The sequence below is a fragment of the Carcharodon carcharias genome, chromosome 30 (assembly GCF_017639515.1).
Source record: "Carcharodon carcharias isolate sCarCar2 chromosome 30, sCarCar2.pri, whole genome shotgun sequence".
In the NCBI taxonomy this organism is placed as follows: domain Eukaryota; kingdom Metazoa; phylum Chordata; class Chondrichthyes; order Lamniformes; family Lamnidae; genus Carcharodon; species Carcharodon carcharias.
Genome location: NC_054496.1, coordinates 21,312,623 through 21,327,497, shown reverse-complemented (window position 1 = coordinate 21,327,497; position 14,875 = coordinate 21,312,623).

Genomic DNA, 14,875 nt, shown 5'->3' with positions numbered 1-14,875 from the left:
GTCTCCTGGTCAGCCACGCTTGATGTAGAGTGGTTCCCCTCGAGTTATAGCTTCTGGTGGCAGACTAGAGCCTTGTCCCTGGGAAATCCAGCTAGGGAAACAGACATAAGCACATGCTTCACCTTGTGTCACTCGATGCGAGATAGAAAGCTATCAACGCAAATGCAATTTAGCTACAGGTCAGGCTTGATCTGAGTGAATGGTGGAATAAGCTCAAGGGGCTGAATGGCCTCCTCTTGTTCTTGTGTAGCTAAGCACAAGGCACCACAGAAACCCCTCACAGCAAGGGGTTGGAGCAGAAACCCTGCTGTTTTCGACAGGCATCGGCTGAGGTGGTGGAACATGATCTGGATATCCTTCGTATCCCCCTTTCCGTTATCCACTGTGATCTGCTTCTCCCTGGCGCAGGCGAAATGATTGAGTGATGAGAGTTGCGATACCTCAGGCAGATCTATTCAAGACTCTTCGTCCCCCTTCAGAATGGCATCAATCATGAAGTGATCACAGCCTCGCTGCGTAGAGGCAAGGTGACATCTCTGTTTCACTCTGCGAGTCTTCATGAATCTCATCTGGTTTAACCTCTCCAGCACCGGCTCACCCAAACATCGTTCACCTTCGATGATTTTCTTTGAAGCTTCATTTACGTCTCTGCTTCAGTCGCTAAATCACATGCTGGCACATATGAGGGAGATCACTATGTTGGGAAGATATCACCCTGAGTTCTCCCCAACGCACAAGGTTTAACTTCGGGGAATGCGTTGTGCTAACAGGAACACAGCGTAAAAGCAAAATACCGCGGATCACGGAAACCTGAAAATGGCGGAGACGCTCAGCAGGTGTGGCAGTCGCCTGCGGAGAGAGAAAGAGAGTTAAAATGTGAGGTCTGTAACTCTTCACCAGAACCCGGAAAAAGGTAGAATGTAGTCACTTTTGAGCAGGTGGAGGGAGGGAAGAAGAACTAAAGGGAAGGCCTGTGATAGGAGAGATTAAATGACGAAAGGTTTCATGGTGCCAGGCCAAAGGGAGTGGTAGTGGGACTAGTAAAGAATCAAAAGCTGAGCCTGGAGGAGGTGTGAATGGCAACAGTCTGAATGCAAAGTGAAGGGAAGAGGAGAAGAAAACTACAGGACGAAGAAACAAACCAGCCAATCTAGATGCGGGGCAGCGATTATGATCTAAAATTGTCCGGCTCGATGTAAAGTCTAACTGGCTGGAACGTGCCACATCAAAAAGGAGAATTGCTGTCCCTCCAGCTGGTGCTGATCTTCATTGGAGCGCTGCTGCTGACCAAGAAGAGAGATCAGAGTGGGAGCAAGGCGGGGGATTAAAATGCAGGCGTCTGGGGTCATGCTGGCAGACTGAGCGGACGTGTTCCACAAATCAGTCACCCCTTCCACGTGTGGCCTCCCACTGTGGAGGAGAATGCATCATGAGCAGTGAGTACACCATACTAAGCTGAAAGAAGTACGGGTAAATCGCTTGGAAGGAGCGTTTGGAGCCTTTGGTGGTGAGAATGGAGGAGATGCATCTCCTGCATGTTGTAATATGTCCTTAAGGGCTTGCAGCATGCCATCACTTTAAGGGAAGTGTGTCATGTGATCCAGCATCAGTTTCACTTCAGCCTGGAGCAGAACACACACACACAGCTCTGATGCCCTCAAGCTTTCTATCCATGTATATATGTTCACGTGCACCTGTTCTTAATAAATGAACCCACAACTTGATTGCATATTAAAGCATATTACAACACTATGCCTTCATGGGAAAGGTGCTGTTGCAAAGGAAAGTGATATTTGGAGTGACTGAGGTGATGTGTGAGCTGATCTCAGACAGTGGGTAGCAATTGATGTCAGTACAGTTTCCCTCATCAGCCCCTGGTTATGAAGGGGCTGATCATTCAGGCCTCTGACTCACCATTGCTGGTCAATGACTCCATAAACCACGTGAGGCTTTGCCATAATGCCCTACTTGGTTACCTCGCTTGCTGTCACTCAGGTTTGCAAGTGGGAAGTGGCCGCTTTGGACAGGTCATGGTAAGTGTGCTGCAGAAGTAAGCTGAGGTTACATTACTGAGAGGGTTATTGCACATTGCACACCCTCCTTAGGGAGGCAGATGAGCTTAGGTCTTTCCAATGGAAAATTGGACAAACATCTCGAAGGGAAAGACATTGGCCGGGCTTTTCTGGCCTAGTGGTGGTGGGACCCACCACCAGAGATTCGGCAGCCCAGCCAAAAGGCCACTGACTTTCGGGGGGACCAGACGATCCAGGCAGTGAGCAGGGCTGGAAAATCCTGCCCGTTACATTGTACGTCTGCTTGGACAGATAGACAGAGAGAGAAGGTGTCCTGCGACAGCTATGCTGCAGCGGGACCTCTAGCTGCTGGTCGCATGCGTCATTTGCAGGATCAAGGGCATTTCCATGGTGCACACTCTGGTAGCGGCACGGCTGGGATGGAGGCTTAACCATTGTCGGGGGAGGAGGAGATTAGCAGGAACAGCCCCATCTGGACTAGACAACGATGCACAATTTAGCTTTGAGACCTTGAGCTAGGCTGGGATGGGAATAGAAGGGTGAATGGCAGCAACTTCAGGGGATGGTCAAGCTGGCATCATTTGGGTTGGAGCCATGGCGTTAAAAGAAGCCACAAAAGCCACCTCAGCCAATCGTCTGCCCCATTCGCCCAGTGGATCTGTCAGTGGCCATGATGCCTTCCGGTGTTGATCTTCCCACATTGCCAAAATGGGAGCCGGTGGCTTCAGTGATGAGGGGAGATGAAAACCAGCCTTCAACAAAAGCCAAAATCCACCATCTACTCATAGCGCGGAGATGAGGACATTCATGGGTTTGGGAGGAACTTTTCCTTTGTGGTTAATCTGGTCCCAGTTCCAACCGTGCTAAAGGATGTGACTCACACTTTCAAGTGGATGGGAGCTTCCTGACCTTCTAGCTCCCCTCTGAGACCCGCGCCCGAGTCCCACATGGACAGCTACCACTGCTCCTTCATCGTCGCGGTGTCAGAGTTCTGGAACTCGCTCCCGAACAGCGGGGTGGGAGACATTTTACCTAACGGTTCAGGTAGGCGGCTCACCACCATCTTTGCAAAACATCTGGGCATGGACAATAAATGCCGGCAGCACCGCTCGCATTACCAGAAAGAAAACATTCTCCCCAGTCGTATCATTTCTGAAAAATAGACTTTATTTTGACAAGGGGTTTTGGCTGAAGTAAAGTGGAGTGAAAATGCCTGATGCTCTCTCTCTCGCCTCTCTCCCTCAACGTTCTGAGAGAAAACAAATTCAAACAAGTCAAATACAAGCGTCTCTGATTTGGATCGATTTTCAATTTTACCCCCAGGCATCGGATAAGGAAAAACGGTTGAGTGAGAACCAGTCAAAACTGCCTGGGGCCAAAAGCCAATGCACATCTTTAATAGCTCCTTCTGCCTTGACCAATTGTTATCTTCAGTTTCCCTGGGAGACGAATACAGGAACACATCCTCTCTGTCAATACCTTAGCCACAACGCCATAGCCTCCAGGGCTATGGGCCGAGCGCTGGGAAATGGGATTCGTGTAGTCAGAGCTTTGTTGACCAGCAGGGACACAATGGGATGAATGGCCTCCTTCTGTGCTGCAAACCTTCCTTTCTCTAGATGTCAACACAACTGGTAAGCAGAACTCCAGGAACCTGAGCGTCTAATCTAGGTCAAATTTGCAGTACTGGGGGAGTGCTGCACAGTCAGAGGCGCTGCCTGTGACCACTCTATGGAGCAGACTGGTTTCATCAAGAAACAGTTAAACTTTGTCACGGAGATGTTTTCAGTGCTTGCACGTTGGACCAGATCACTCAGCGGGGAAGCCCTGCCCCACAGATTGCCTGCACTAAGACCCCACTACTCGGAGCCCCACAATACATCACATGATCCGTAAGTGGTAGGAGGCAGTGACTATACATCCAGTTACCACATGTCTTTTGGATGAGTCATCAAACCAAGGCCTTTTCTGCTCCTCCGGAAGATGTAAAAGATCGCACACCACTGTCCTGAAGAGCAGGGCAGTTCTCCTCGATATCCCAGCCAATATTTACCCCTCGAGCAACATCCAAAAATAGGCCATTATTTCACTACAGTTTGTGGGATCTTGTTGTGCACCTGTAGGTTGCTGTGCTCCTTACGTTGCAACAGTGACCGCACTTCAAAACGATGTCGTAGGAGAACGCCTGAACATACGAATTAGGAGTGGGAGTAGGCCACTCGGCCCCTCCACTCAATGCTCTGCTGTTCGATAAGATCACGGCTGATCTGATTGTCACCTCAGCCCCACATTCCCCCCTACCCCCCGATAACCTCTCACCTCCTCCCTCGCTCATCAAGAATCTATCCAGTTCTGCCTCAAAGACATTCGAAGACCCTGCTTTAGATGTTGCCTGTACGTTGTCCTTGGGATGTCCTGAAGTCAGGAAAGGCTATAGAAAGACAGGTTTCCTTCTCCCCAAGTCAGTAGCTGGTGCCTGACTCATGCTGCAAAGCTGCTCCTATGCTGGTGTCAGACTTGGTTTGATTTTTACGAGGTTAGAGGCCTTGAGCAGGAAGCACACAGCCCAACCCATTGCCCCAGCGGTTCACTCCGTCATACGCACTCAGCCCGAAGGCTGGCCCTTGGCTCAGCGTCTGCTGGTGCTCCACCCGGAGCTCTCTCCCTGCGTGGTTTTTGATTCCCGGTGGTGGTTTGCCACTGTCGTCCGCACTCAGGGGTGGGTGGGGGGGGTGGGGGGGCAAGGAGGAGGCTCCCCAAGTCTATCCCCGTGTCTGAGTGGCGGAGTGGGTGGAACCTCAGACTGTGCGGAACGAAAGCAATGGCTTCATGAAGTCCACCCCAAACACCTGACAGTTGACCGCTCATAGTGCCCGTGGGAACATCCCTACGAAGATGGCACTCAGTGTGGACCACAGCGGAAGTGGGCAGAAGAATCCCAAACACCATTTTGTTTCTAAACTATACGCCCACTGCAAAGAAATTGCTAGCACTTTGTCGTTGCGTTTTGCAGTCTTAGTTTGAAAAGATGCAAGTTCAGTCGAGCCAATGCTTCCCTTGGCTTTTAATTTTACCACAGCAATGGTGACCGAGTATTATTTTGCATAAAATTATGTGGGATTATGTTGAATCCACAACACAGAAACAACCTAACTGGAAGCGCGTTACTGTTACTGGAAATCACTGAGTAATTGAGATGTACCTTTACAAGTGGCAGGGCATGGCTCAGGTTCTTCGGTTCAGGTCCCACGCCAGGACTTGAGCACAACAGTCAAGGCTTGACATTCCAGTGCAGTACTAAGGGAGTGCTGCAGTGCCACAGGTGCTGCCTTTCAGATCAAATGTTAAACGGAGGCCCCATCTACCCTATCAGGTGGACGTAAAGGGTTACACGATGCTATTTCGACAAAAGGCAGAGGAGTCATCCCCCGTTGTCCTGGCCAATATTAATCCCTCAATCAACATTACAAAAAACAGACTATGTGGTCCCCTGTCTGGAGGAGACGGTGGGATCGTTGGTGTGTCGCTGGGCTGGTAATCCAGAGAATCAGGTTAATGCTCCAGGGACCTGAGTTCAAATCCCACCACCGCAGCTGGTGGAATTTAAATTCAGTTTAATAAATCTGGAATATAAAGAAAAGCTAGTCCCAGTTGCGATGACCATGAAACTATCGTCAATTGTTGTAAAAACCCATCTGGTTCTCTAATGTTCCTATAGGGAAGGAAATCTACCACCCTGACCTGGTCTCTGGCCTCGCCTACATGTGACTCCAGACCCACAGCAATGTGGTTGACTCTTATCTGCCCTCTGAAATGGCCTAGCAAGGGCATTCAGTTCAAGGGCAAGTAGGGATGGGCAACAAATGCTGGCCTTGCCAGAGATGCCCACATCCCCATGAAAGAATAGAATTTTTAAAAATCCCATTGCTGTTTTTGTGGGATCCTGCTGTGTGTAAATTAACTACTGTGTTTCCTACGTTACAACAGTGACTACACTTCAAAGGCACTTCATTGGCTGTTAAGCATTTTGAGATGTCCAGTGGTCATGGAAGGTGCTATATAAATGCAAGTCTCATAACCTCTTACTTGGTGGCAGGCTTTCCTTTTCATAGTGGGTTTCGTCAGCCACTCTAGGAAGCGCAGCAGATGATCGCATCTGACCTCAGCAAGGTTCTGAGGCTGCATTCCCATCATCTCTCACAGATGGAGGGAAGCCAACCGGACGCAAGTCAGCCTTTCTTTCAAAATGGGCAATGGTGCACACCCTGGACCTGTTCCACTGTGAGCGCTTCTACCATGTACCATGCCCCTCTTACTGGCTGCCTCCAAGACATCTCCCGCTCGGAGCCACAAGGGGTGATGATCCAGTTCCTCGCTTTCGGAATCCAGTGTGCGATCATTTGCAGTTGGTCGACGTATTGATGAATTACCTGCATAATTGATTTGCGATCAAAGAGGGAATTTTGCAAATTAATTACAAATTAATTAACTCTAGCGCTATGCAACATTGGCACCATCAGTACTCAAAGGTTTATGTTTCATCACATCTAAATGCCATGATTGCTGCCCAACCTCATCCTTTGATTAGGCAGCCAGATGTTGTCAACATACTATCTGCTTCACAATAGGTTTCTCATTTAATTAAATTGGATTCACACCAGATCTGCCATCAACTTGTCTCGTTTTGCCTTTCTGAAATCCGGCGTCTGCTTCCAAAGAGTTGTCACATTCAGTGAGCTCCTGGGACGAAAGAGACGTGGCCAACAAATATTGCCAGGAGCTTTAGTGACCACCTGGCAGGCTTGAAGGAGAAGCGAAGGCAAGCCATTGCGTGACGATGGTCTCATCAAGAGGCATGAATCCCGTCCGTCACCGAATGGATTGTATTGGAAAGATCAGCAGCAATTTAAATGCTCCAAATTCTCAAGATCCCCATGGGTGAGGAAGGTCACTGGACCCATCTTAACCCATCTGTCCTGAAAACCTCCATCTTCCCCCACTGCATCACCTAACAGGACTCCAAGGCTTCTCCTTCCATCATTTGGGCTTGTTCCACATATTGATCACTCTCTTTCTCTCTCGCTATGAAGAGGAACCTCCTCCTATCAGTCCTAAAGATCTTTTTACTAGTTTAACTCTATTTCCGATCGTACCATCCCAATGTTTATTTTAAGCTAGCATTTCAGGTTGGCAATTTCCATACCAGTTGTAGCATTCAATTGTTCTGTTTTTGATTAGGTGAAACTGTTGTCAATTGTTGCAAAAACCCACCTGGTTCACTAATGACCTTTAGGGAAGGAAATCTACTGCCCTTACCCGGTCTGGGCCTACATGTGACTCCAGGCCCACAGCAATGTGATTGACTCTTAACTTCCCTCTGAAATGGCCCAGCGAGCCAATCAAATCATGGGCAATTAGGGATGGGCAACAAATGCTGGCCTTGTCAGCGATGCCCACATCCCATGAAAGAATAAAGAAGAAAAAAAGTTTCTTTGCTGTTGATGCTCATTGTGTTTGATTGGTTAAGACTGGGTGTGTACTCAGGGAAAAGTAAATGAGCTGTAAAAAGAGCAGGAAGCTGGAGCTGAAGCATGGAGTAGACATTTTAAAACAGTGTCAATAAAACCCGGTACATTGGGCGGAATTTTCCAGTCTCCCCCCGACAAACAGTGGGTTTAATGGCGGGTGGGGGTGGACAATTCAGCAGCAGCTCAAAGTCAGTTTCCCGCCGCTGTGAGACGACAGCAGGATCTTTCGCTCCCAGTCGCCATTTTGAAAAACACAATTCCTGCCAGAGGCCGGCCTGAGGCCAATTTGCATCCTGCTAATGGGATGCAGGCAAAGGCCCGACCGGAATTGCTCCCTCCCCCAACCCCCCCACCCCCGACCCGATTGCTTGTGCCGCCAGTGTGAAATCGCGCCGGTCCAGAACACATCTACTTGGCATGTACATATCGGCACTTGCCTGAAGGAGGCCTCAGGCAGATGGCGGAGATGAGGGGCAGATGGAGGCGTCCAGCGAGTGGATCCTGGAACACCACGTTTAGCGCTGGGTGGGCGGAGTGTCGACCACCTGGATCTTCTCAGTGCAGCCGCTTCTCCCAGGGATCAAACCTTCAACCAGCTACTCCTTGCAAGGTTGGGATCTTCAAGCCACAGGTGGAGGCTGCAGGAAGTACCAGTGGGCAGCGAGGGGCTGTGCTGGGGTAGTTGGGGGGCTGACGAAATGGACGGGAAGGGAGGAATGAAGAGGCGGTGAGTGCGGAGGTCTATAGGGGATTGGGGGTGGTTGGGGGTGATAAGGGAAAGAGAGAGATTCAGTGGGGGTCATGCAGTGGGTGAGCTGGTTTGGAATGAGAAGGGCCGTGTTGGACTGCGGAAGGGTGGGGTGGGGGGTGGGTGTGGGGACTTGTGCAGGTGTGAAGGGGCATGTGGACGGTGCAGAGGTATGAAGAGGCAAGGGGGGCTGTGGAGATGTGAAGGGGAATGGGAGGTGCAGATGTGTGAAGGGTGAATGGGGGGTGCAGAGGTGTGAAGGGTGAATGGGGGGTGCAGATGTGTGAAGGGGGAATGGGGGGTGCAGAGGTGTGAAGGGGGAATGGGGGGGTGCAGAGGTGTGAAGGGGGAATTGGGGGGTGCAGATGTGTGAAGGGGGAATGGGGGGTGCAGAGGTGTGAAGGGGGAATGGGGGGGTGCAGAGGTGTGAAGGGGGAATGGGGGGGTGCAGAGGTGTGAAGGTGAATGGGGGGTGTGCAGAGGTGTGAAGGGGGAATTGGGGGGTGCAGATGTGTGAAGGGGGAATGGGGGGTGCAGAGGTGTGAAGGGGGAATGGGGGGGTGCAGAGGTGTGAAGGGGGAATGGGGGGGAGCAGAGGTGTGAAGGGGGAATTGGGGGGTGCAGATGTGTGAAGGGGGAATGGGGGGTGCAGAGGTGTGAAGGGGGAATGGGGGGGTGCAGAGGTGTGAAGGGGGAATGGGGGGGTGCAGAGGTGTGAAGGTGAATGGGGGGTGTGCAGAGAGGTGAGGGGGAATGGGGGGTGCAGAGGTGTGAAGGGGGAATGGGGGATGCAGAGAAGTGAGGGGGTATGGGGGGGTGCAGAGGTGTGAAGGGGGAATTGGGGGGTGCAGAGGTGTGAAGGGGGAATGGGGGGTGCAGAGGTGTGAAGGGGGAATGGGGGGTGTGCAGAGAGGTGAGGGGGAATGGGGGGTGCAGAGGTGTGAAGGGGGAATGGGGGATGCAGAGAAGTGAGGGGGAATGGGGGGGTGCAGAGGTGTGAAGGGGGAATTGGGGGGTGCAGAGGTGTGAAGGGGGAATGGGGGGTGCAGAGGTGTGAAGGGGGAATGGGGGGTGCAGAGTTGTGAAGGGGGAATGGGGGGGGGGGGTGCAGAGGTGTGAAGGGGGAATGGGAGGTGCAGATGTGTGAAGGGTGAATGGGGGGAGCAGAGGTATGAAGGGGGAATGGGGGGTGCAGAGGTGTGAAGGGGGAATGGGGGGGTGCAGAGGTGTGAAGGGGAATGGGGGGTGCAGAGGTGTGAGGGGGAATGGGGGCGTGCAAAGGTTTGAAGGGTGAATGGGGGGTGCAGAGGTGTGAGGGGGAATTGGGGCGTGCAGAGGTGTGAAGGGTGAATGGGGGGTGCAGAGGTGTGAGGGGGAATGGGGGGTGCAGAGGTGTGAAGGGGGAATGGGGGGGTGCAGAGGTGTGAAGGTGAATGGGGGGTGCAGAGGTGTGAAGGGGGAATGGGGGGTGTGCAGAGAGGTGAAGGGGAATGGGGGGTGCAGAGGTGTGAAGGGGGAATGGGGGATGCAGAGAAGTGAGGGGGAATGGGGGGGTGCAGAGGTGTGAAGGGGGAATGGGGGGTGCAGAGGTGTGAAGGGGGAATGGGGGGGTGCAGAGGTGTGAAGGTGAATGGGGGGTGCAGAGGTGTGAAGGGGGAATGGGGGGTGTGCAGAGAGGTGAAGGGGAATGGGGGGTGCAGAGGTGTGAAGGGGGAATGGGGGATGCAGAGAAGTGAGGGGGAATGGGGGGGGTGCAGAGGTGTGAAGGGGGAATTGGGGGGTGCAGAGGTGTGAAGGGGGAATGGGGGGTGCAGAGGTGTGAAGGGGGAATGGGGGGTGCAGAGGTGTGAGGGGGAATGGGGGGGGGTGCAGAGGTGTGAAGGGGAATGGGGGGTGCAGAGGTGTGAGGGGGAATGGGGGGGGGTGCAGAGGTGTGAGGGGGAATGGGGGGGTGCAGAGGTGTGAAGGGGGAATGGGGGGTGCAGAGGTGTGAGGGGGAATGGGGGGGGGTGCAGAGGTGTGAAGGGGAATGGGGGGTGCAGAGGTGTGAGGGGGAATGGGGGGGGTGCAGAGGTGTGAAGGGGGAATGGGGGGGTGCAGAGGTGTGAGGGGGAATGGGGGGTGCAGAGGTGTGAAGGGTGAATGGGGGGTGCAGAGAAGTGAGGGGGAATGGGGGGGTGCAGAGGTGTGAAGGGGGAATTGGGGGGTGCAGAGGTGTGAAGGGGGAATGGGGGGTGTGCAGAGGTGTGAAGGGTGAATGGGGGGTGCAGAGGTGTGAGGGGGAATGGGGGGGTGCAGAGGTGTGAAGGGGGAATGGGGGTGTGCAGAGATGTGAAGGGTGAATGGGGGGTGCAGAGGTGTGAGGGGGAATGGGGGGGTGCAGAGGTGTGAAGGGGGAATGGGGGGTGCAGAGGTGTGAAGGGGAATGGGGGGGTGCAGAGGTGTGAAGGGTGAATGGGGGGTGCAGAGGTGTGAGGGGGAATGGGGGGGTGCAGAGGTGTGAAGGGGGAATGGGGGGTGCAGAGGTGTGAAGGGGAATGGGGGGGTGCAGAGGTGTGAGGGGGAATGGGGGGGTGCAGAGGTGTGAAGGGGGAATGGGGAGGGGTGCAGAGGTGTGAAGGGTGAATGGGGGGGGGTGCAGAGGTGTGAGGGGGAATGGGGGGGTGCAGAGGTGTGAAGGGTGAATGGGGGGGGTGCAGAGGTGTGAAGGGGGAATGGGGGGTGCAGAGATGTGAAGGGGAATGGGGGGGTGCAGAGGTGTGAAGGGGGAATGGGGGGTGCAGAGATGTGAAGGGGAATGGGGGGTGCAGAGGTGTGAAGGGGGAATTGGGGGTGCAGAGGTGTGAAGGGTGAATGGGGGTTGCAGAGGTGTGAAGGGGAATCGGGGGGGTGCAGAGGTGTGAAGGTGAATGGGGGGTGTGCAGAGAGGTGAGGGGGAATGGGGGGTGCAGAGGTGTGAGGGGGAATGGGGGGGTGCAGAGGTGTGAAGGGGGAATGGGGGGTGCAGATGTGTGAAGGGGGAATGGGGGGGGTGCAGAGGTGTGGAGGGGGAATGGGGGGTGCAGAGGTGTGAAGGGGAATGGGGGGGTGCAGAGGTGTGAAGGGGAATGGGGGGGTGCAGAGGTGTGAAGGTGAATGGGGGGTGTGCAGAGAGGTGAGGGGGAATGGGGGGTGCAGAGGTGTGAAGGGGAATGGGAGGTGCAGAGGTATGAAGGGGGAATGGGAGGTGCAGATGTGTGAAGGGTGAATGGGGGGAGCAGAGGTGTGAAGGGGGAATGAGAGGGTGCAGAGGTGTGAAGGGTGAATGGGGGGTGCAGAGGTGTGAAGGGTGAATGGGGGGTGCAGAGGTATGAAGGGGGAATGGGAGGGTGCAGAGGTGTGAAGGGGGAATGGGGGGGTGCAGAGGTGTGAAGGGGGAATGGAGGGGTGCAGAGGTGTGAAGGGGGAATGGGAGGTGCAGAGCTGTGAAGGGGGAATGGGGGGTGCAGAGGTGTGAAGGGGGAATGGGGGGTGCAGAGGTGTGAAGGGTGAATGGGGGAGGTGCAGAGGTGTGAAGGGTGAATGGGGGGGTGCAGAGGTGTGAGGGGGAATGGGGGGTGCAGAGGTGTGAAGGGGGAATGGGGGGTGCAGAAGTGTGAAGGGTAAATGGGGGGTGCAGAGGTGTGAAGGGGGAATGGGGGGTGCAGAGGTGTGAAGGGTGAATGGGGGGTGCAGAGGTGTGAAGGGGGAATGGGGGGGTGCAGAGGTGTGAAGGGGGAATGGGGGGGGTGCAGAGGTTTGAAGGGGAATGGGGGTTGCAGAGGTGTGAAGGGGGAATGGGGGGGTGCAGAGGTGTGAAGGGGAATGGGGGGGTGCAGAGGTGTGAGGGGGAATGGGGGGTGCAGAGGTGTGAAGGGTGAATGGGGGGGTGCAGAGGTGTGAAGGGGGAATGGGAGGGTGCAGAGGTGTGAAGGGGAATGGGGGGTGCAGAGGTGTGAAGGGTGAATGGGAGGGTGCAGAGGTGTGAAGGGGAATGGGGGGTGCAGAGGTGTGAGGGGGAATGGGGGGTGCAGAGGTGTGAAGGGGGAATGGGGGGTGCAGAGGTGTGAGGGGGAATGGGGGGTGCAGAGGTGTGAAGGGTGAATGGGAGGGTGCAGAGGTGTGAGGGGGAATGGGAGGGTGCAGAGGTGTGAAGGGGGAATGGGAGGGTGCAGAGGTGTGAAGGGGAATGGGGGGGTGCAGAGGTGTGAGGGGGAATGGGGGGTGCAGAGGTGTGAAGGGGAATGGGGGGGTGCAGAGGTGTGAGGGGGAATGGGGGGTGCAGAGGTGTGAAGGGTGAATGGGGGGGTGCAGAGGTGTGAAGGGGGAATGGGGGGGTGCAGAGGTGTGAAGGGGGAATGGGGGGTGCAGAGGTGTGAAGGCGGAATGGGGGGGTGCAGAGGTGTGATGGGGAATGGGGGGGGTGCAGAGGTGTGAAGGGGGAATGGGGGGTGCAGAGGTGTGAGGGGGAATGGGGGGGTGCAGAGGTGTGAAGGGGGAATGGGGGGGTGCAGAGGTGTGAAGGGGGAATGGGGGGGTGCAGAGGTGTGAAGGGTGAATGGGGGGTGCAGAGGTGTGAGGGGGAATGGGGGGTGCAGAGGTGTGAAGGGTGAATGGGGGGGTGCAGAGGTGTGAAGGGGGAATGGGGGGGTGCAGAGGTGTGAAGGGGGAATGGGGGGTGCAGAGGTGTGAAGGGGGAATGGGGGGGTGCAGAGGTGTGATGGGGAATGGGGGGGGTGCAGAGGTGTGAAGGGGGAATGGGGGGTGCAGAGGTGTGAAGGGTGAATGGGGGGGTGCAGAGGTGTGAAGGGGGAATGGTGGGTGCAGAGGTGTGAAGGGTGAATGGGGGGGTGCAGAGGTGTGAGGGGGAATGGGGGTGCAGAAGTGTGAAGGGGAATTGGGGGGTGCAGAGGTGTGAAGGGGGAATGGGGGGTGCAGAGGTGTGAAGGGTGAATGGGGGGGTGCAGAGGTGTGAAGGGGGAATGGGGGGTGCAGAGGTGTGAAGGGTGAATGGGGGGGTGCAGAGGTGTGAAGGGTAAATGGGGGGGTGGTGCAGAGGTGTGAAGGGTGAATGGGAGGTGCAGAGAAGTGAGGGGGAATGGGGGGTGCAGAGGTGTGAAGGGGGAATGGGGGGGTGCAGAGGTGTGAGGGGGAATGGGGGGGTGCAGAGGTGTGAAGGGGGAATGGGGGGTGCAGAGGTGTGAAGGGTGAATGGGGGGTGCAGAGGTGTGAGGGGGAATGGGGGGTGCAGAGGTGTGAAGGGTGAATGGGGGGGTGCAGAGGTGTGAGGGGGAATGGGGGGTGCAGAGGTGTGAAGGGGAATGGGGGGTGCAGAGGTGTGAAGGGGGAATGGGGGGTGCAGAGGTGTGAAGGGGAATGGGGGGTGCAGAGGTGTGAAGGGGGAATGGGGGGTGCAGAGGTGTGAAGGGGGAATGGGGGGTGCAGAGGTGTGAAGGGTGAATGGGGGGTGCAGAGGTGTGAAGGGTGAATGGGGGGGGGTGCAGAGGTGTGAAGGGTGAATGGGAGGTGCAGAGAAGTGAGGGGGAATGGGGGGTGCAGAGGTGTGAAGGGGGAATGGGGGGTGCAGATGTTTGAAGGTGAATGGGGAGATGCAGAGGTGTGAAGGGGGAATGGGGGGTGCAGAGGTGTGAAGGTGAATGGGGAGATGCAGAGGTGTGAAGGGGGAATGGGGAGATGCAGAGGTGTGAAGGGGGAATGGGGGGTGCAGAGGTGTGAAGGGTGAATGGGGGGGGTGCAGAGGTGTGAAGGGGGAATGGGGAGATGCAGAGGTGTGAAGGGGGAATGGGGGGTGCAGAGGTGTGAAGGTGAATGGGGAGATGCAGAGGTGTGAAGGGGGAATGGGGGGTGCAGAGGTGTGAAGGTGAATGGGGAGATGCAGAGGTGTGAGGGGGAATGGGGAGATGCAGAGAAGTGAGGGGGAATGGGGGGTGCAGAGGTGTGAAGGTGAATGGGGAGATGCAGTGGTGTGAGGGGGAATGGGGAGATGCAGAGAAGTGAGGGGGAATGGGGGGATACAGAGATGTGAAAGGTGAATGGGGGGAGCAGAAGGGGCTTGGAGGGAGGGGTCCGTGGAGTAAATAGAGGATTCCTGGGGTCATAATGAGGGTATCGCAAATAAACCACATCAGTGTGATTAAAGTGCAAGTGAAATATATTTACAAAAGTGGGAGGGGCTACAAAGTTCCGCCCCGAGTCTGTCAAACACTTGTCCTGGCTGATATTTTGCCCTCAACCAACATCATTAAATCAGATGGGTTTATCCCATTACTGTTAGTGGAAGCTTGCTGTGTACAAAATGGCTGTTGCATTTCCTGCATTACAAACGGTCACCACTTTTCAAATGTACTCCAACGGTTGTAAACCACTTTGCTAAAGACTCTTTACTCATAATTCAGAGCAGCAGGGATCTGGCTTGTGGCTCCAGTGCTTCCTCTAGCAGTTGACTGTCCCTCTCGGTTTCTCAGGGACAAGGTGCAGTGTGACCAGGGCACATGCACAGTATGAATACAACTGCCTCCCTTCCGGCC